The 24,462-nt window shown below is 33.0% G+C and overlaps 1 long non-coding RNA gene across 1 annotated transcript; it reads right to left on the bottom strand.

Annotated features, from left to right (window-relative positions):
- Window positions 1-5,338: 5,338 nt before the first annotated feature.
- On the bottom strand, window positions 5,339-7,178 carry LOC117688112 (uncharacterized). Its single transcript, XR_010711318.1, has 3 exons — window positions 7,083-7,178; window positions 6,858-6,912; window positions 5,339-5,974 (listed from the first exon to the last, which is right to left on the bottom strand). It is a non-coding gene; the product is annotated as an uncharacterized lncRNA (long non-coding RNA).
- Between the last annotated feature and the right edge of the window lie 17,284 nt (window positions 7,179-24,462).

Here is a 24,462-nt window from a genome sequence, read left to right as displayed (position 1 = left end):
GGCAAGATTTTAACATTTAGTTTGTACTAGATGCGGGCAGATTAACATCCGGTTTCCCAAAAATCCTTTTAAAAGTTTCAAAGTGCCACAATTAAAGCGGTTTTTACAGAATCGCGAAGTTACCTGTCACTTTTACAGATGAGATCACCCTTTAAGGCTGTGCAAGCTTGCTGAGGAATTAAAATTGGAAATTTTAAACGACGAATTAGATAATGCATTGGAATTTAAGAAATGCGGTCACTTTGAACATGTTGAAATCGGCACACTAAATACAATACATAAACTTTACGATTTAACCCTTCAAATGTAAAATGGTAAGGTCTATAATGAACTTCATTACATCATATTTATTGATGTTTATTTCAATATCAAGCCAATATGCACGTTACGCACAGGGGCTCATCACGAAGTTTTTCTACCTTTTTACAATATATTTTACAATGTATTTTATTGTAAAGAGATGGTAGATATAAAAGGTTGAAAAACTGCGTGACGAGCCTCCTGTGCGTTACGTTAATGAAATTTGAAAACAGTACTAGTTTGTTCTTGAATTCAGTGTTTATTTCTTATTTGTAAATCCTCTATTAAGAGCGTAATAAACCTAAGTTATCACAAACATTATTATTAAACAGGATAAATTTAATATTATTCGATTTGATTATCTTTAAATTCCTAGACGAGTTGCAAAGTGCAAATACTGAGAAGGATATTTTGCCAATAGGGGATGTTACTAAGTGGTCAGTAAATTTGGCAACATTACCATCAGTTGAGTCATGTGACGTCATGGTGTATCTCTTGAATGATTGCGGTTGGGAAGCTTTTAATCAAAATGTGGAACCCTTAGAGGCCTGTAAAGATGACCATTACCATCTTTACATTGATGAGAACAATGATGTTCGGTTAAAGCATACTTCACCATGGTATATTCAAATTCAGCGGCAAATGGGAATTTGCAAATCCTTATGGCGTGACTTTGTTTTCTTTACAAGAAGAGGAATTATTATTTACATTTCTAATTCATAAAAATATGGGTATAGTCCACTAATGCATTTTCCATAGGCGGTAATGTTAACGTTATGGTTCATAGCTCCGGCCCTTATTTTTGTTCACCAACGAAGGACTTCTTCAATGAAAGATCATCAAATTGTCTCTTTCCTGTTAAAATTTCGTGGTGTGAAGTCAGATTCGTTTTCCGGCAAAATGCGTCTGTATTGAAAAACTCTGAAAATGAAAGTAAAAGTAGGGAATATCAAAGTTTTGGAAAGGGTGTACATCAAACATTTTCATTCTTTTCTTTAAATGATAATTCATTTTTGACACTTGCTTTTAAAATTGCAAATCCTCTTTTCTGACATGTGTCAAGCATTTTGATTTTAAATGTCCCAATAAATGTATATACACTCTGCAAGTATAGGAACTATTTTGCTTAAAGGCACTACTTTGTTGTCCTACCGATTCTATAAATAGTTAGAGGGATATATCCATATGGGCAAGGAAAAATACTAGATTATGTAAAGAAGTACTAGGAAAATTTATATGCAAGTGTGGACACAAATTTAGTAAGGATTGATTAAGATAATATTATTTTTTAATTACAATTCACCTAAGTTAGAAAATGAGTTGTCAAGTGGTCTAGAAAAAGTTCTTTTATAAAAAGAGGTATTAAATGTCATAAAACATATGAAGAACAACAAATCTCCTGGAGGTGATGGGTACACTGCTGAATTGTTTTAATTCTTTTGGAAAGATATTAAAAATTTTGTTGTACGTGCCATTAACTGTATATTTTTGAAGGAACTATCCATCTCACAGAGACTTGGAATTATCTCATATCTACCTTAAGGTGACAAGCCTAGACAGTTTTTAAAAAAAACTCTTTTAAATGTTTTGTACAAGATTATTTCAGGGTGTGTTAGTTTTAGAATCAAGAAAGTATTAGATTATCTTGTATCCGATACACAGTCTGGATTTATTAAGGGAAGATACATTGGAGAGATTACTAGATTTATATATGACCTGTTATCTTACTCTGAGTTCAAAAACATACCTGGTCTTTTAGTGCTTATAGATTTTTAAAAGGCTTTTGATTCCAAGTCCTTAAATATTTTGGCTTTGGAGACTATATTATTCAGTGGATTAAGATTTTAAATACAAACTTCCATGCTGCTATTTTACAGTGCGGCCATTTATCACAACAGTTTGTTGTAAAAAGGGGATGCAGGCAAGGAGACCCTGTTGCTCCATATTTATTTATCATGTGTGCAGAAATTTTAGCAATAATGATTAAACAAAAAAAATATATTAAAGGTATTCTTATTAATGATGACACTTCACTAGTCCTTGATTGTTCCCCAAAATCTCTTTTTACAGCTCTAGAAACCATAGTGGGGCCTCAGATATCCGGACGCCAGATAACCGGACGCTTCAGTTTACGGACGATTTTATTTGGGAACAGATTTTTGATACGTTATTTTGTCTCATTTATCCGGAATTTCGCGTTCCGGATCCGGACAGTCTGTTTTTACCACAAAACACTTATTTACTACTAATTTTGCTTCATTTAACCGGACGGTAAAATTTGATGATACCCTACTCAGTACAAAAGATTACCCCTGTCAATTAAGTTTCACACCTTTTTTACGTGCTAGACCCTCATGCTTGTATAAATACACTGACTTCCCAAATCACTTTCAAAAATTGGAAAATTGCGAACAACAGTGTATCACACACATATCACACTTGGACAGAAAGAATTCAGCTAGATTCGGTTATCATTATTGTCCGGTTAATATTTCATGGCAAAATAATAAAATAAAGCAGAGTTCTTTGTCTCTTGAAAACGTTCACTCTAGCATGTGTTGCTATATGGTATGAAAGGCAAGAAAAAACTAGTATCAACACTGGGAGCCATTACATACAAATACATTATCATTCATAACAAAAATAGACACATTTCAGATACGCTTCACCTATCCGGACGATTCAACTTGGGAACGAAAGCGTCCGGATAACTGAGGCTCCACTGTATATTTTTTTCTAGTTTTTCTGGTATCAAAATAAATACATCTAAGAGAAAGATTTTTTATATTGGATCAAAAAATTTCAGATCAGTTTTATCATCACAGAAGATGGAAATTGGATTGGGGGTCAACAACATTTAACCATTTAGGAATACAGTTCTCAGTAAATCTTCACAATATTGCCGGTATGAATTATAATTTGCAAATTCCAAATTTGCTCTGGTTGAGCAATTGAAACGACGAATTCTCACTCCCATTGGTAGAATTACTGTTATTAAAAGTTTGCTCCTTCCAAAACTAAATCATTTATTTCACTACCAAATCCAAAGAGAGAAACAATTTTATACCTTAATTTTTTATAGAATTTCTGTGGAAATCTAAGATTGATAAAGTTAAGAGGTCAGTCATTGCCCAGGACTATTCATCAGGAGGGTTGAAAATGGTTGATATTAACAATTTTATCATATCTCTCAAATGTTCATGGATTAAAAGGCTTACAAAATCAAACAAACAATGAATGGATTTTTTATTTACCATTTATGGAAATGAATTTTTACAGTAATGGTTTGATTTTGGTGATAGCTTTGTTACTGAATGTTAACACAAGGTAAGCAATGGTTTTTGGAAAGATGTGTTTAATTCATGGTTATGTTTTATTATTACCTATAATGATCACCCAAAGGCAAAAGATAATCTTTTAAATACTCCGGTGTGGTACAATTCAAAAATACTCATAGCAAAGACATTTGTTTTCATAAAAACCTGGTACAAGAATGGTGTAAAGGTCATACAAGTTGTTTATGATGAAAATTGAATTTTTTTAAGTTATGAAGAATTTAAATGTAAATAAAATCTCAAGAATATATGTACAATGCAATACAACAGTGTTAAATCAGCAATTTTTATTTTTTTTAAAAATGTCTAACATTGACAGGACTTCTGTTAAAAGTTCACAACATAACATAACCTTTTAGATGTTCTTGTATTAGGTCTAATGCAATTATATTGCAAATTTAGTTGTTAAGATCAAAAGATACTTGTTACAACAGTTTGCACTCTTGATTGCATCCCCCCCCCCAAAAAAAAATAAAGAAAAAAAAGAAAACTCCATTTAACGTGAAATAACTTTAATCACATCCGTATGCCATTCTCCCACATACACGTCATCATTCTTGTCAATGCATTGAGCCCGAGGCATCCTGATCTCTTCATAGGTCACGTGGTAAAGAAAGGCACCGTCCTTGTCAACCACGTGAATTTTGTCATTTTTCATATCAGCAACGATAATGTTGCACGACGAATCGCAACAAATGCCATATGCGCGGGTAGGTTAAGGCAACTTTTAGTTTAATGACCGTCAAAATTATGATCTATTTGAAAACTGTTTATATTTATGAAAACAGTGCGGTATATTAATACCAAGTGAATGTGTTCACCAAGATATTATTTTTCTACTTCGGAATAGACTGGATCTTTGAAGCTGCCGTGCCATGGTATCACGTGACAGTTATAAATAGATCAATTTTTTACCTTAACAAAAAATCACTGAAAAAATGTAACACTACCCCGAAGTTCATTTGTCTGTTTGTTACAATAATTCGATCGGCAATTAGTTCAGGTTTATTAGTATTACTGCTAGAATCCTATTGTTAATCGCATAAAATAAATATTGTAAATATTTATCGGAAACCCTCTCAACTTCTATAATTTCATTGAAAATATAACTTTTTTTTTCATTTAAAACAACAATTCACAGGATTCTAGCAGCACTTTCCAAGTAGTTTAGGTCATACACCATTGATATTTAACGAAGTCATCTTTCATAATATCCGGGGTAGTGTTACACTTTTGCCTTTTTTTGTACACACTGACAGAGGAAAGGCTGGTCAAGCCAGATAAATGTCGATCTGCTTACCTTATAACACTCGCTGATTACACAAAATATCCATGCCTGTATTATCCTGATTATATCCTAACTGACACTCATCAAATCTTGGGTATCTGTATCAAATAAGTCTTATTTCGGCATTGTTTACACTGCATTCCGATGATTTGTCTCCCGACATGATCTCCTCTATTAAACATGCTTGTGACGTCATCAATGATAATTATACGTAATAGAGAAAAACCAAAGATATATTCAGTTAGAAGAGTTTTTAGTGATATTTTATGCCTGTAGTTTTTATAATTTAAACCTGAGATAAAGATAAAATCGACATAATTCTGAGTAAAATTTGACATCATGCTGCTTATTGTGACGTCATTTCGATCAGAGGAATTTGATCGCTGAGAGTTGCCTTATCGTACCCGCGTGGATCAAAGTTGCTGTCACTGGAGTTTCCTTGGTAACGGAATCTCAACATGCCGCCGGCGTCCGTGACAACCACGGCTCTGACGTCAGAGACACAGATTTCGCTATTGCCGTTCTCTGCAATGTAGGTGGGGCAGACGTAGATTGGGACATTTTTATCTGTGAAAATTTCGAATTTTTTTGTTAATGATATCACTTTCCCTAAACTTTTTTTACCAACTTTACTATTCCAAAGACAAAACCAAATATGCCCTGATTTACCTACTGCTAATCCTTGAGGGCTGTAGCCGAATATTGGAGAGCACCCCGGCTGTACATCGGTACATATATTTGTATTTTTCCCCCATAAAACCACGGGTTCAATGCATAGCTGAGACTTTACACATTGTTTAAGTACTGAGTTTTTATTTCCATAAATGAACTGAAGTTGTCCATTCATTTCCCCTTGAAAAGCAACGTATCCTCCTAAGGGAGACTGAAATTGTATATTTTTATACCACACTTCAACGGATGAACTAGTTGAAAGACACATGACACCATCTCTGTTGCCAACAATATCAATTATATAAACTAAAGGACCAAGTTGAATTGTTCTGTTGACTTTGTACTTGTACAATGATATATCCTGAGCTTGCTTCAATGTCTGAAAAAAAACGTTTAGTTTATTTATGTTCTAACAAACATGTGGCGTTCAATGTTTATGATCAGGTGCAATGAAGAGATTTAACACAGTCTGTTTTAGTGAAACGTTTATACCCTACCTGACCAATTCCATATGTCTTTAAAAAAATCGAATTATAATATATAGTTTATTTTAAAAAACAAAATGCTGAATGCCATGTTTAATTTATTTCAATCTGTTATTCATATTAAGAGCAAAAATACATTGGCTATATAGCATGAACTTTTTTTTAAATAGATGACAAGTAGAGTTTGACCATAATAGTTTCACGTACGTACCGGTCGACGGGCAAACCATTTTAATTTTCATATTGCATTGTTAATAATTGACCTATTTATAGTATGATGTTTACAGGACCATAATGAATTTGTTGAACACAAACTTATCATATATACAAAGCTATACATATCTAAAACTTGTGTATTAAAGTTTCTAAATTCTTTATATTAAGTGGTTACGGTATTCTTCTGTAATACTTAACCCTTAAATAAGGCCAGAATGATGGTCAAGACAATTTTGTATATGCATTTATAATATATTGGATAATCGGTATTCGGAATCAATGCCGAATCAAGTTCACACGCACACACACAAAAACACACTCGCACGCACGCACGCCTACACGCATTGGTTTGTGCGCGAGCATGCCTGTTCACATTTAAAATTCTATCATAAGATTACGCATAAATCAAAATAATTGCCAGAATGTTTGAAGAGAAGATATAAGGTTATTCCCGTACATTGATGATATGTAAAAATGGTTTCAGATGTCCCATTATCCATAAAATTTTATTTTAGCTGTTGTTACTCATTTAAAAAGAAAAACAAGCGAAGTAGATCTTACCATGTTGTCATACAAGGTAACGCACCACTTTACCGAAGATGGCGTCTTTAAATATCTGTTATGGTCAAAACATAAAGCTATGGATTACATACCAATATGTAAATAGTATAGAGAGAGAGAGAGAGGTAGATAGAGATTTTTACAATATTACACGTTTAATCTTAGTTTATATTTTATTTTATATTTTAGTTTCAATCAAAATCAAGAACAAGTGTTCCTACTTACCTTGTACAAAAGGTTCTGTCATACAGATTGCTTAGTATCAGATACACATTTAGGTTTAATTCTTTTGAGTATCATTAGTTGTGTTGGTACAGATTTCCGTTTGACTTCTAATACAGGACTTTAAATCTGGGTACCCCTCTTTTGTAAATGGATCGTTCAAGATGTGTCTATATGTGTTTTCAGATCAAACAGATACAACTATGTATATAATCATTGTACAGTAAAAATCGGTAACAGGAAGTCCCAGGATTTACTTTGTTATATACGTACAACCATTCTTTTTCCATCACATGGAAACAGGATAATATGTATAAATTCCAGACTTGTTAAGCTTTCATCGGACAAACGGGTATCCTGTTCTTTGGTCAGGATATGTTCCTCGAATTTGATTTTATCCTAATTTCAAAATAAGTTTGTGTTTTATTATTAACTCTACTATGTGGATATTTTCATTTTACGGAAAAGAAAGAGAGACAGACAGTGAGATAGGAGATATGATATGAGTTAGGTGGTAAATAAAAAATAATTTTTCAGAGTAAGACAGATTAAAAGAACATACAATTAAATAACAATGAAAAGATTAAATGTTAAAAAAAAGCAACAAAAGAAACGTTGCTATGTTAAGGCTGTCCGAAGTTAAATACATATCGAAAAATACTTTTAATGAGCGAGTTACTTTAAACTTTTATTACATAAATAAACAGTGACATTCAACACTATATTTGATGTATTTTTGTAACTTCATATATTTTTCTTAAGCTCTCGACGGGTTTATTCTAACACAGTAAATAATTTATAAAAATGGCATCGGCGCAAGTGAATAATGAAAATAAATAAAAACTATTTTTATGAAAAATCCTTCGATATGTGATGTATTTTGCAGTTCTTGCTGGGGGTTCATAAAAATATTCCGTTTATTTGAAATATTGTCAAGACATTTCGTACCGCCATCGAAATTAGGCACATTTTTACCTTTTAGGCTCGATTTACACAAAATTGGGTCAATCGGTTGGTTTCCCCCAGCAAGATTCACATGGGTACTTATTTTCTCTCCCGATTTCACGTAAAATATACTAAGATTGTTTTATCTTTACTTGCGCCAAGCCGTTTTTATATGCATATACATATCACTATTCAAAAGATTACACGTAGCAGGGGGTTCTCAAAACCATTAGTTTATGAATAGTTATTTACCTATTACGAAGCTTTTAAACTGTTGATTTTTTTTATACTCTATATCGGTGATATTGAATTTAGTATAACTAGTACTTACAACAGTGTCTATGTAAAGGAATGAAGCGGTTTTATTATGCATAATGAATATCACTTATTAAGTTACGATACATTCCCTAAGAACTATCGAAAGGAATGCAGGTCGTGACGTCAAAGTTAACTATGACGTCATCTCTTATGAAGTACAGATCGCTGTGAAATTAATCGAGCAGCCCTAACATAGCCGCGTCTAGCTGCCTGCTAAAATAACCCTGAAATTGAGATGTGTGTTGACTATCGAAACACAATATCTCATAAACATATCATGAATAAGGGGCGGGGCTCATGCCAATTTTCCTAAATCACAGGTGGTAGCGTTATTATACCTTCAAAAAATAGAATGCAAAGACAGAAAGGTACTTTAAGAGAAGAGTAATAAGTAGAAAAAGAACAGCCTTTTGACTTTGTCATTTAAACATGTTAAAATTTCTACACGAGTCTTACAAGGAAATTGAACTAAATTAGCCAATTTTATGTTGTTTATTTTTTTTTAAATAACCAATTAAAAACCATTATTTGATCTGACAATTTTTAATCTTAGCAATCATTAAGATCGAGTTAAAAAAACAGAGTCCCATTTTTATGCTTGAACCATTATGGTTTTCATAACTGATCTGATATTCTTTTTTTCTTCTAGCTCGTGACTATAAGGGAATCATGTCAATGAAAGTGTGCCATTACAGTTCAAGTGAAAACAATGTGTAAAATGTAACAAAGTGTAAAAGTATTACATTCGAAACATGGACCTAATCTCTACAATTCTCATGTTTACTACACTATGAATTGACGTTGTAACACCTATGAAATCCGCCTGAGGTGGTAAGAGGAATGAAAGCAAAAGACTATACAGCAGGAAAGCACACTCTCTCCCCTTTTCTTCGCCTTTAAAGTATAAGGGAAAGATGTTTTGGAGATTATGTCTAGTAGAAAGATCATCGTTTCTACAATTTTTAAATTATCTCTTTTAACAAACTATGAATCCAGATCTATCAACCTATTATATAGTGATGCATTAATGAACTAGTACTACAAAAAAATAAAAAAAAACGAAAAGAAATTTTCTTATAGTTTTACTGAGTTCCAATTTCACATACAATTGTATTTAAAGCGACATCAGGTCTAGCAGCATTATTTACAAACCCGCTTTTTGAAGCATAGAACACTATAGTTGTTCCAGAACTTGTCACTTTCGAAGGCAAGTAAGGAAGCGGGCTACCGTCCTCTGCAACCCAAGGTGAGGAAGGGTCTTGTCTGTTGCCCTGTATAAACGCGGTCACTATTGCAGGGACTGGATTCAGACCTTCGTCTAATAAACAAATGAAAGGAAAATGACCTTCAAAATGACCGAATGTTAGTAATATTAATGTAGTAGACTTTTAGTACTAGTGTTGCACTAGCCTGTTTGTGATCCTGTTTTACTAGCCTGTTTGTGATCCTGTTTTACTAGCGTGTTTGTGATCCTGTTTAACTAGCCTGTTTGTGATCCTGTTTTACTAGCCTGTTTGTAATCTTGTTTTACTAGCCCTGTTTGTAATCTTGTTTTACTAGCCTGTTTGTAATCCTGTTTTACTAGCCTGTTTGTAATCCTGTTTTACTAGCCTGTTTGTAATCCTGTTTTACTAGCCTGTTTGGTATCCTGTTTTACTAGCCTGTTTGTGATCCTGTTTTACTAGCCTGTTTGTAATCCTGTTTTACTAGACTGTTTGTGATCCTGTTTTACTAGCCTGTTTGTGATCCTGTTTTACTAGCCTGTTTGTAATCCTGTTTTACTAGACTGTTTGTGATCCTGTTTTACTAGCCTGTTTGTGATCCTGTTTTACTAGCCTGTTTGTAATCCTGTTTTACTAGACTGTTTGTGATCCTGTTTTACTAGCCTGTTTGTAATCCTGTTTTACTAGCCTGTTTGTAATCTTGTTTTACTAGCCTGTAAGTAATCTTGTGTTTCTAGCCTGTTTGTGATCCTGTTTTACTAGCCTGTTTGTGATCCTGTTTTACTAGCCTGTTTGTGATCCTGTTTTACTAGCCTGTTTGTAATCCTGTTTTACTAGCCTGTTTGTAATCCTGTTTTACTAGCCTGTTTGGTATCCTGTTTTACTAGCCTGTTTGTAATTCTGTTTTACTAGCCTGTTTGTAATCTTGTTTTACTAGCCTGTTTGTAATCCTGTTTTACTAGCCTGTTTGTGATCCTGTTTTACTAGCCTGTTTGTAATCTTGTTTTACTAGCCTGTTTGGTATCCTGTTTTACTAGCCTGTTGTTTGTGATCCTGTTTTACTAGCCTGTTTGTAATCTTGTTTTACTAGCCTGTTTGGTATCCTGTTTTACTAGCCTGTTGTTTGTGATCCTGTTTTACTAGCCTGTTTGTAATCCTGTTTTACTAGCCTGTTTGGTATCCTGTTTTACTAGCCTGTTAGTAATCCTGTTTTACTAGCCTGTTTGTAATCTTGTTTTACTAGCCTGTTTGTAATCTTGTTTTACTAGCCTGTTTGGTATCCTGTTTTACTAGCCTGTTTGTGATCCTGTTTTACTAGCCTGTTTGTAATCCTGTTTTACTAGACTGTTTGTGATCCTGTTTTACTAGCCTGTTTGTAATCCTGTTTTACTAGCCTGTTTGTAATCTTGTTTTACTAGCCTGTTAGTAATCTTGTGTTACTAGCCTGTTTGTGATCCTTTTTAACTAGCCTGTTTGTGATCCTGTTTTACTAGCCTGTTTGTAATCCTGTTTTACTAGCCTGTTTGTAATCCTGTTTTACTAGCCTGTTTGGTATCCTGTTTTACTAGCCTGTTTGTAATTCTGTTTTACTAGCCTGTTTGTAATTCTGTTTTACTAGACTGTTAGTAATCCTGTTGCACTTAACTGTTAACAATGGATAATTTTCGTGGACTATTCAATAACCGTGCTGAATATAAAACTATCAAAATATTTAATTACAATGACCGGTAAACTTTCAATTCATGAATATCAAAAAAGGTGTTCTATCACATTAGTGATTTAAACACAAAATTGAATAAATAGATATTAAAATGAAATTACATATAGTTTATCCCGTAGTTCGTTGGCCTCTGCCTCTGAGTTAATCAATGACAGTCTTCCGCCATCGTTTGCACACTGTTGTTTCGCCTGGTCCTTAGTTACCCTACGAGTAGTATCAAGCCGTATAATACGGTAACAACCAAGCAATGGATCAACAGTGTAACCCGGCGCCGAACAAGGGTCTAAAAAAAGAATTACCCAGTTACGAAAAATTACTTTATTTGAAAGAAAAGTTAACACTCGCACGCACGCACGCCTACACGCATTGGTTTGTGCGCGAGCATGCCTGTTCACATTTAAAATTCTATCATAAGATTACGCATAAATCAAAATAATTGCCAGAATGTTTGAAGAGAAGATATAAGGTTATTCCCGTACATTGATGATATGTAAAAATGGTTTCAGATGTCCCATTATCCATAAAATTTTATTTTAGCTGTTGTTACTCATTTAAAAAGAAAAACAAGCGAAGTAGATCTTACCATGTTGTCATACAAGGTAACGCACCACTTTACCGAAGATGGCGTCTTTAAATATCTGTTATGGTCAAAACATAAAGCTATGGATTACATACCAATATGTAAATAGTATAGAGAGAGAGAGAGAGGTAGATAGAGATTTTTACAATATTACACGTTTAATCTTAGTTTATATTTTATTTTATATTTTAGTTTCAATCAAAATCAAGAACAAGTGTTCCTACTTACCTTGTACAAAAGGTTCTGTCATACAGATTGCTTAGTATCAGATACACATTTAGGTTTAATTCTTTTGAGTATCATTAGTTGTGTTGGTACAGATTTCCGTTTGACTTCTAATACAGGACTTTAAATCTGGGTACCCCTCTTTTGTAAATGGATCGTTCAAGATGTGTCTATATGTGTTTTCAGATCAAACAGATACAACTATGTATATAATCATTGTACAGTAAAAATCGGTAACAGGAAGTCCCAGGATTTACTTTGTTATATACGTACAACCATTCTTTTTCCATCACATGGAAACAGGATAATATGTATAAATTCCAGACTTGTTAAGCTTTCATCGGACAAACGGGTATCCTGTTCTTTGGTCAGGATATGTTCCTCGAATTTGATTTTATCCTAATTTCAAAATAAGTTTGTGTTTTATTATTAACTCTACTATGTGGATATTTTCATTTTACGGAAAAGAAAGAGAGACAGACAGTGAGATAGGAGATATGATATGAGTTAGGTGGTAAATAAAAAATAATTTTTCAGAGTAAGACAGATTAAAAGAACATACAATTAAATAACAATGAAAAGATTAAATGTTAAAAAAAAGCAACAAAAGAAACGTTGCTATGTTAAGGCTGTCCGAAGTTAAATACATATCGAAAAATACTTTTAATGAGCGAGTTACTTTAAACTTTTATTACATAAATAAACAGTGACATTCAACACTATATTTGATGTATTTTTGTAACTTCATATATTTTTCTTAAGCTCTCGACGGGTGTATTCTAACACAGTAAATAATTTATAAAAATGGCATCGGCGCAAGTGAATAATGAAAATAAATAAAAACTATTTTTATGAAAAATCCTTCGATATGTGATGTATTTTGCAGTTCTTGCTGGGGGTTCATAAAAATATTCCGTTTATTTGAAATATTGTCAAGACATTTCGTACCGCCATCGAAATTAGGCACATTTTTACCTTTTAGGCTCGATTTACACAAAATTGGGTCAATCGGTTGGTTTCCCCCAGCAAGATTCACATGGGTACTTATTTTCTCTCCCGATTTCACGTAAAATATACTAAGATTGTTTTATTTTTACTTGCGCCAAGCCGTTTTTATATGCATATACATATCACTATTCAAAAGATTACACGTAGCAGGGGGTTCTCAAAACCATTAGTTTATGAATAGTTATTTACCTATTACGAAGCTTTTAAACTGTTGATTTTTTTTATACTCTATATCGGTGATATTGAATTTAGTATAACTAGTACTTACAACAGTGTCTATGTAAAGGAATGAAGCGGTTTTATTATGCATAATGAATATCACTTATTAAGTTACGATACATTCCCTAAGAACTATCGAAAGGAATGCAGGTCGTGACGTCAAAGTTAACTATGACGTCATCTCTTATGAAGTACAGATCGCTGTGAAATTAATCGAGCAGCCCTAACATAGCCGCGTCTAGCTGCCTGCTAAAATAACCCTGAAATTGAGATGTGTGTTGACTATCGAAACACAATATCTCATAAACATATCATGAATAAGGGGCGGGGCTCATGCCAATTTTCCTAAATCACAGGTGGTAGCGTTATTATACCTTCAAAAAATAGAATGCAAAGACAGAAAGGTACTTTAAGAGAAGAGTAATAAGTAGAAAAAGAACAGCCTTTTGACTTTGTCATTTAAACATGTTAAAATTTCTACACGAGTCTTACAAGGAAATTGAACTAAATTAGCCAATTTTATGTTGTTTATTTTTTTTTAAATAACCAATTAAAAACCATTATTTGATCTGACAATTTTTAATCTTAGCAATCATTAAGATCGAGTTAAAAAAACAGAGTCCCATTTTTATGCTTGAACCATTATGGTTTTCATAACTGATCTGATATTCTTTTTTTCTTCTAGCTCGTGACTATAAGGGAATCATGTCAATGAAAGTGTGCCATTACAGTTCAAGTGAAAACAATGTGTAAAATGTAACAAAGTGTAAAAGTATTACATTCGAAACATGGACCTAATCTCTACAATTCTCATGTTTACTACACTATGAATTGACGTTGTAACACCTATGAAATCCGCCTGAGGTGGTAAGAGGAATGAAAGCAAAAGACTATACAGCAGGAAAGCACACTCTCTCCCCTTTTCTTCGCCTTTAAAGTATAAGGGAAAGATGTTTTGGAGATTATGTCTAGTAGAAAGATCATCGTTTCTACAATTTTTAAATTATCTCTTTTAACAAACTATGAATCCAGATCTATCAACCTATTATATAGTGATGCATTAATGAACTAGTACTACAAAAAAATAAAAAAAAACGAAAAGAAATTTTCTTATAGTTTTACTGAGTTCCAATTTCACATACAATTGTATTTAAAGCGACATCAGGTCTAGCAGCATTATTTACAAACCCGCTTTTTGAAGCATAGAACACTATAGTTGTTCCAGAACTTGTCACTTTCGAAGGCAAGTAAGGAAGCGGGCTACCGTCCTCTGCAACCCAAGGTGAGGAAGGGTCTTGTCTGTTGCCCTGTATAAACGCGGTCACTATTGCAGGGACTGGATTCAGACCTTCGTCTAATAAACAAATGAAAGGAAAATGACCTTCAAAATGACCGAATGTTAGTAATATTAATGTAGTAGACTTTTAGTACTAGTGTTGCACTAGCCTGTTTGTGATCCTGTTTTACTAGCCTGTTTGTGATCCTGTTTTACTAGCGTGTTTGTGATCCTGTTTAACTAGCCTGTTTGTGATCCTGTTTTACTAGCCTGTTTGTAATCTTGTTTTACTAGCCCTGTTTGTAATCTTGTTTTACTAGCCTGTTTGTAATCCTGTTTTACTAGCCTGTTTGTAATCCTGTTTTACTAGCCTGTTTGTAATCCTGTTTTACTAGCCTGTTTGGTATCCTGTTTTACTAGCCTGTTTGTGATCCTGTTTTACTAGCCTGTTTGTAATCCTGTTTTACTAGACTGTTTGTGATCCTGTTTTACTAGCCTGTTTGTGATCCTGTTTTACTAGCCTGTTTGTAATCCTGTTTTACTAGACTGTTTGTGATCCTGTTTTACTAGCCTGTTTGTGATCCTGTTTTACTAGCCTGTTTGTAATCCTGTTTTACTAGACTGTTTGTGATCCTGTTTTACTAGCCTGTTTGTAATCCTGTTTTACTAGCCTGTTTGTAATCTTGTTTTACTAGCCTGTAAGTAATCTTGTGTTTCTAGCCTGTTTGTGATCCTGTTTTACTAGCCTGTTTGTGATCCTGTTTTACTAGCCTGTTTGTGATCCTGTTTTACTAGCCTGTTTGTAATCCTGTTTTACTAGCCTGTTTGTAATCCTGTTTTACTAGCCTGTTTGGTATCCTGTTTTACTAGCCTGTTTGTAATTCTGTTTTACTAGCCTGTTTGTAATCTTGTTTTACTAGCCTGTTTGTAATCCTGTTTTACTAGCCTGTTTGTGATCCTGTTTTACTAGCCTGTTTGTAATCTTGTTTTACTAGCCTGTTTGGTATCCTGTTTTACTAGCCTGTTGTTTGTGATCCTGTTTTACTAGCCTGTTTGTAATCTTGTTTTACTAGCCTGTTTGGTATCCTGTTTTACTAGCCTGTTGTTTGTGATCCTGTTTTACTAGCCTGTTTGTAATCCTGTTTTACTAGCCTGTTTGGTATCCTGTTTTACTAGCCTGTTAGTAATCCTGTTTTACTAGCCTGTTTGTAATCTTGTTTTACTAGCCTGTTTGTAATCTTGTTTTACTAGCCTGTTTGGTATCCTGTTTTACTAGCCTGTTTGTGATCCTGTTTTACTAGCCTGTTTGTAATCCTGTTTTACTAGACTGTTTGTGATCCTGTTTTACTAGCCTGTTTGTAATCCTGTTTTACTAGCCTGTTTGTAATCTTGTTTTACTAGCCTGTTAGTAATCTTGTGTTACTAGCCTGTTTGTGATCCTTTTTAACTAGCCTGTTTGTGATCCTGTTTTACTAGCCTGTTTGTAATCCTGTTTTACTAGCCTGTTTGTAATCCTGTTTTACTAGCCTGTTTGGTATCCTGTTTTACTAGCCTGTTTGTAATTCTGTTTTACTAGCCTGTTTGTAATTCTGTTTTACTAGACTGTTAGTAATCCTGTTGCACTTAACTGTTAACAATGGATAATTTTCGTGGACTATTCAATAACCGTGCTGAATATAAAACTATCAAAATATTTAATTACAATGACCGGTAAACTTTCAATTCATGAATATCAAAAAAGGTGTTCTATCACATTAGTGATTTAAACACAAAATTGAATAAATAGATATTAAAATGAAATTACATATAGTTTATCCCGTAGTTCGTTGGCCTCTGCCTCTGAGTTAATCAATGACAGTCTTCCGCCATCGTTTGCACACTGTTGTTTCGCCTGGTCCTTAGTTACCCTACGAGTAGTATCAAGCCGTATAATACGGTAACAACCAAGCAATGGATCAACAGTGTAACCCGGCGCCGAACAAGGGTCTAAAAAAAGAATTACCCAGTTACGAAAAATTACTTTATTTGAAAGAAAAGTTAAATGTCCTGTATTTTTAATGAAGAAAAAATCTAATCGAGTAAGAACACTGTCTTCTTGCCAATATCGATATGTCTCTTTTTCATCTTACATGTCGTTCAATATGTCTATTTTGAGTGTTACATTTCACTCCATACGTCTCTTTCTCGTGATACATTTTACTCCATACGTGTCTTTTTTCATGTTACATTTCATTTAATATATCCATTCCTAATGATACATTTCACTCCATACGTCTCTTTCTCGTGTGTGTTACAATTCATTCAATTTGTCTATTCCTCACGTTACATTTTACTCAATATATCTATTTTCCATGTTAAATTTCACTAAATAGGTCTATTCCTAATGTTATTTTGACTCAGAATAACTAATCCTTATGTTAATTTTCACTCAATATGCGTCGTCCTCGTGTGACACTTTACTCAATATGTGTCTTTAAAATGTTACATTTCACTCAATATGTCTATTCCTCATGTTACATTTCACTCTGTATTACTTCTCTATAGTACATTTCACTCAATATGTCTATTCCTCATGTTAAATTTCACTCAATATGTCGCCTCCTCATGTTATATTTACTCAATACTATGTGACTATTCTTTATGTAACATTTGACTTAATATGTCTATTCCTATTTTTTACTCATGTGTCTATGCTTTATGTTGCATTTCACTCAATATGTCTATTCTTTATGTAACGTTAAGGGAATCAAAATTAAGTGATCTCAACAATTAATTCATTTAATTAGCATTCAATCATCTTTACAATTCAATTAATCAACATTAAGGTAATTCACTTCACCGAGACTTATACTTTTTAAGACACTACGTCACAAGTGTCGATATAAAAGTTTTGTTAAACTGTTCGTATCAATTAATTTAGATGTATATCGTAATAGCTCAGTGGTTAAAGTATCAGGCTTGTGAACCGCAGGTCATTACTTCGAATCCGCCGGTGGCTTTTGTTCATGTTTACTGAATGAAATTTTTGAAAATGTCATTTTTATCTAAAATTGTATATTTTCCGCCTATTTGACACACATACTTCTTATTCATCATGCTATCTATCATAATCAAGTGATTTTCTGCTGATTTGAGAAACTATTTCAAGGTGTAGTGAGGCACCTTAAGTCATCCTTACAGCCCCAATAATCAACATTTAAATAGCTTTACAATCAACACAATCAACAATCAGTCATATATTCAGTCTATTCAATTAACATTCAATTGACTAAATGACACACGTTCAACAGGTGCACGAAAAAAATAATTTCCAGCTTTCTCGAATGTATATTATGTTTTAAAGTTAAAGTAATTATAATTGTTGATAAATTTATATACCCTGCGTGGCCTGTTGATTTCTCGGGAAGTTAGTCACAAGGACAGCGGTCGTTAGAAGGGCAAGGTCCGTGAAACCAAATTCGTAACTTCCAGCTGAATAAAACAGAAATGTGTTCCAAATAGAAATAGGGTCTTTGTATGTAAGTAAAGTCGTAACTTCAGGCTAAATATATCTGAAATATTGAATGAATAATGGCAAGATCGGTGTATGTAAAAAAAAAATTAACAGCTAAATAAAACATATTATGCATGTACTGTATTACATGCATAATAAATAAACTTTATAACGTAACTGTGAACAAAAACTTTATTCTAAATTCATCTTGGCAAAAATTGCATGTAATATTCATTCTCCAAGAGAGAGAGAGAGAGAGAGAGAGAGAGAGAGAGAGAGAGAGAGAGAGAGAGAGACTGAGGCGGCCAGAGCAGTCCCCACCAACACACTGCTCAGCAGTATACGGTTGTTTGTCGTCACTGCGGCAGTTGTTATCACCATATTGATCACCACGATGTATAACAGGAACAATTTCATCATCATTTTACATCGCTGACCTTTCATCTGCAAATATTTCTATTCATATCACATGTAGCAGAAAAAGAAAAGATGTCAACAAACTTTTTGTGAATAACATGCAAGGACGTAGCCTGCACCGCTACGTACAACCCTCAAATATCAAAGTTAGAATTCTCCTCTTGTCTGTGTGTCGACGAAAAAATAACATACGATTAACAGTATCCTTGACAGCTGACACACAACAATTGAAAAAAAAAGTTTTCCATTAATCATGGACACTGATACCGTATAACGGGTATTTTCTGCGGGTTGAAATTTTTGCGGTTTAACCCCTAAAAAGTATCAAATTATATTCTGCGTTTTCAATTTCTGCGGTTACATTAGAGCGCAAAAAAAAATACATGTTTACCGGATTTGCCTTAGGGAACGTTAACGAGAGAACCAAACTTACACTTTCCATATTAATACAAAATACTATTGTAAAATATCAGTATTCAGACAAGCATGCAAATTTCTTTTATAAGTATTAAAATGACAAGATACAAATACTTCAGTAGATAACTCCATTTAAAAGGAGATCAGTTTTATGCACAATGTAACTACAGTTTAATCAACGGACACTATACATGTAGATCACTGTTTACATGATGGAAACTTGTAGCGAACGGCCTCAGCGATCCCGCTTTTCTCAAACCCTTTGTAGATTAGTTTTTTGACGGATTTGATATCAGCATGAACTTGGACAAGCATTTGGTAATTCCATCTATATGTATCTTCACTTTTTACGTCAATATAATTTTAGAAGCACCGCTCAAACTTGTGTATTATTAAGTTAATATCGAACTTACTGATAGAAAGAAATTTATTTTATGCAGCTATTTCTACAAGTAAATGCTGCTCTTTAAAACTATTATTATTGCCGTTCATTCTTATCATATTATGTATGTATTTGTTTACTGTAATATTATGTGTATATTGTTTCGTTTCGTGGGAAAAACAATTTGCGAATACCACTTCAATATCTTTTCTTGTTTCATCATGTGAAAATTCAACGTTGCAGTTCCTATAATTGTTTTTTTTTAAAGCAGAAACAATTGATGCCTGTTTTTAATGAAGTACCAAACATGTAAATTTATGCTTCTATTTTGTAATAAAAAACAAAAGTAAAGAAAAAAAAAAAAGAATCATGCTGATGAAAAATTTTGGAATCCACAAGAAATAGTACTAAAATAACATTGACGTAACAAACTATGGAGGTTGGTGCTTGTTTGACGTCACTGTAAGTACTGCCTCTTGGCCACCGGTTTGTTTGGGGGACCGATAAAGAGTTAAACTTATTCATAGCATTGCATTTAGGAAGCTAGATAGTCCACCAATTGCCCATAAAATATACTTGATTTTTTATATTAAATTCTTCAAGTTAATAACTAATAATTAGTAAAGGAAAACTTCATACAATTAGGCTTTAAATATTTAATATATTGGAACGTTTTCATATTAATTGATACAGAGCTCTCCTTTGGAAGTAGATCGATAAAGCCAATAAATGGCCCAAACAATCTTGCTTTCTTAACATATCAACCCATCTAGACGTGTTCTACTAACCTTATTATAACACTTTAACCTTCAACTCTACCTTGCACAGATTTCGAAAATAGTAACAACATCGATCTATCTGGCAATGCGATGGTTTAATACGTGACGATATGAATGTTGTTACGTTGGGCTTGATGTACGGAACGGTAACAGGAGTTCATGTAGCTAATTGTTTTCAGTACGATAGATGAAAGATGGTTCAATACGTGACTATAGTGTTCGTTGTTACGTTGGAGCATTATGTGCGGGACGCTAACAAGGGTTCATGTAGCTAATGGTTTTCAGTTCGATTGGTAAAAAAAAGTTCTTTATATAAAAATATTGATTCAATTCATTGCATGAAATGGAGAGTTTGTTGTTAAGACCGCTTATTATGAAATCCAAGTTATTTCAATGTTTTCTTATCCTTACGATTAAAAATTCAACATAACGTCGCAGGAGATAATAAGGCTAAAAACTCGACTTTCCGCATTGGTAATGCATCTTCTCATTTTAAATGACCTCCCATAACTTGTTGGAATAAACGTATTTTTTTCTTCATTTGAGTGACGATACCCCGAAATTTGCAAATATTATAGACAAAAAAAAAACCAGCGACGTCAAACATTAACATTGGATTGACCCTGTTGTTAAGACTGGCTTATTATGAAATCCAGTTATTTCAAAGTTTACTATCCTAACGGTTTACCATTTAACATAACGTCGCAGGAGATAATAACGCTAAAAGCTTTGCCTTCCGCACTGGTAAAGCGGCTTTTGATTTTGAATGACCTCCTTTAAATGTTGGAACAAAAAGCTTTTTTTTGTTTGAGTGACGTTACCTTGAAATTTACAAATATTATAGATAAAAAACAGCGACGCCAAACATTAACATTGGATTGACCATGCAAAGACTTTATACAAATATCAACCCATCATAACGTCTACATTTTATAAAATCACGCCATTGATCATGATATCTTTCATACCCTATATGAACTACTGATAACGTTAACGTTACGTAAATATGGTCATACACTGATTACGTATCTTTGTATAGAGTGTTGACGCTGTTGGTGGTGTAAGGAACGATAACACATGACAACGATCATTGCTGACCAGAGTTATCATGCATTTATTTTTTTCAGAAATTGATCAAGGTATATTATGATGTTGTTTTTTTTGTATTGCTTATGTATTTTCATGTTTTTTAGTCAAAGTTTGATGAATTAAACTTCAAAAACACATATACCAAAGAATTTTAAATTGAGTTCACATTATGCGTAGTTTTGAGCGTTTGTCAAATTAAATTTTTTATCAAAAAGCGGGGGAAAGGAATTCTAAGAGTTTAAAGTACAAAAAATGTAAACCTGAATAAATATGTTAATCCGAGTTTCTTTATTTTTCATCATATTGTACTTTATGCACCATAGCGTGTTACATGAATCGTATGATATTTAATTAATTTGCGAAGCATGAAGATGCAAATGCAAAATGTTTCCTACCATTTTGTTGTGTGCTACTGATGGGGCGAGCGCAGCATAAATTTAAATATTATTATGCTTAAATGCACATGTATTTATAATTTACTGTTTCACGTTTGGATCATTAATGTTTTCATAATTTAACTACATTTATCAGGTTTATCAGAAAAGTGCACAGTTCACTCTGCACATATATTATTCACGGTAAATGCGGTAATGCTCTTTTGCATGACAAAATTACATGACTAAGACATCAAATTTTACGCAGCTTATGATTTTGGCTTAAATCATATGTAGAATTAAATTGACAATAGACTTTCAATGGAAGGAAAAGGATTTTAAGGAAACGGATCCGCCAAATTTAATGATATCCACCGATATCCGCCAAAGTTTTGTCCCGCTAAATAGACGGCTATATGAAACTTTCTCCCAACGTAGTCGTATTATTTTGCACAAATTCATGTTATGCTGCCCTACTTAGCGTGCATATCGAACACGTGTGTCGTTGATAAAGAGGCCATAGTGTCTTCACCATATATTTACATCCAGACTGCACTACATCCAACATAGCACATTAGTGATTGTAAATCTAAAACAGTTACAAGGTACCATTATTTTTACATGTATCAATTTCTACAAAAACACTCTGTCTTTTTAAAGCCATGCTGTTACTGTGCGATCTGTGACAATGTGTGGTAAGCGCATGCGCGAAGACATATAATAATAAACATTCAGGTTGTTTTAAAATGAAGGGCCACGCCCCTTTCCAAGTGGAGATAATAAGGATTTATTGATAATATGTTGATATTTATGAAAAAATTTCTTTAAAATTACTTGGCCAGAAAAGCTGAAAAATTAAGGATAAAGTGTCAGCTTGAAGTGTATTATACAGTTTTAGGAAGAAACTAAATAAGTCAATAAACAGTAGTCAATCATACTAAACGACAATTATCGTTTTATTTATCAATGAACAAAACTCGATTATATTACACAATAACTGTCATTACAATAATGAATTTTTGAGGATAAACGTCACTAACATTTTAAATTTATTATCATTTCAATAATGAAGAATCAGACAAGTAAAATCCATCAAAATAACATTTTGAATTATTATTATTTCAATTATTAAGAATCATTTTAAACAAGTAAAATCCATTCAGATAAGAAAGAAAAAACAAAGACAAGGTAAAGCGAATCCTACCTTGGTGTTTTGCCAGTTGTTTTTCGAATACATCAGTACCATAGTTACGTGTAATATGACAGCATGTGTGGAAGATTGACACGCACCAGGAGAGCGGGCCATACATTCAGTAAGGTACCAATCAGAGAACTTAATTTCCCAATAATGTCTCTATTTCGTATTGAGTTTACAGTTTTTGAATGTTTTAGCCTGTTTAGCGGCGGAATTTTTCCAAAGTGGCATTCTTATAAGAAAAAAAACAGAATAAAAATTTCAACTATAATGGTTTATTCTTCTAATATATGAACACAATTTTCGAAATGTGTGCATGGATGTTAAATACTTATAGAAAAAATATAAACAACTTGACAGAAATACCCCCCATGTAAAGTTAAACGGTCCTGGCAGTATAGTGTTAAAATATTATTGAAAATATAATATAAGTACTATAGTTGATTCAAATTTTACGTCGAAACACAGACTTGTACATATCAAGTAAATGCTATTAGAAAGGGGTAAAAAAAGAGTGGCATGAACAGTTATGTAATGATAATATCAAACCAAATGGTAACAAATAAAGAAGACATTGATTGTATATAAATAGTTTAGGCACGTGTCATTATGCTGAAAATGTATGTTGTAGAAATAAGAGATGGATACTATTAAACTTTCGCAATGGTTCATGACCTCTAGTGATACAGAAAAAGGTAGATATTCCAAGCCAGAAACTCCACTTTTAAAACATGTAAATATTGTTCAGGTACTGTTTTAGAGGATAAAAAAACCAGTTTAATACATTGTGAATGTTATAGTGATAGGACCTACGTGCTTTTATCTATTTGCACAGTCTAAAAACATTGAGGTAAACTTTGAAGATTTTACTGAAAATGATAAGTTATACCTTTTAATGAATAACTCAAATGCAGAAGACATTTTAGCCAAAAACGCTTGTTTTAATGTATAGAAGAAGGAAACATGCTGATACTTTATAATTTTGCTGTATTTTGTACTTCTGATGCAAAGGGGCATAACCTGTCTTATTTTTAGTGTCTCGTATATCTTTTAAGACAGGAAGCCAGTATTTAATGTCTTGTAACTATATGAAATTTTACGTGTAATATTGCCATGTGACACTGAAATAAACAATTAATTACTTATTTTTACTTACTTGTTTCGCAATTTTGTAAACAAGGAAAAACTGAAATAACAAAATTAAATTCGATACGGAAAATTCCGGAAATAAAGTTCATAAGTGTTACTCCCATTTGATCATAAAAAAGATTAAGGTGACATCGTTTCAATGTCTCCAACAAAATTTCGAAGTTTTGAGGCGACGCTTATTATTATGCGCCATTAATAAATAATCACCTTTTTATGGAACTTTGCTTATATGTGCCTAGATTTCTGTCTTTTTTTTGTTTCTTTTTTCATGAATCTTCAGATTTTATTAAAAACATCGGATATTATTGATGTATGATAAATATTATCGGCGATATATTTTAGATTCAGTCATGGAAATGTTCGAATGATTGTACTTGACTTACATGTCTGTCTATGATTGTGAAATACTGTAATTTTACCAGATCTAATGTTGCCCATAGAATTCACAAGCGCAACAAGTACATGCAATTTACAAAATAATGAGACATTTAAAAAACTGATTTCTTTATATGATGTCTATGAAGTAGGATTCTGAATAGAAATGTGGTTTTTGTTAGATATAACAAAACATTAA

This window comes from Magallana gigas, chromosome 1, assembly GCF_963853765.1.
Source record: "Magallana gigas chromosome 1, xbMagGiga1.1, whole genome shotgun sequence".
In the NCBI taxonomy this organism is placed as follows: domain Eukaryota; kingdom Metazoa; phylum Mollusca; class Bivalvia; order Ostreida; family Ostreidae; genus Magallana; species Magallana gigas.
The sequence above is the reverse complement of the archived record's forward strand: the minus strand, read 5'-3'. Positions and strand labels throughout refer to the sequence as shown.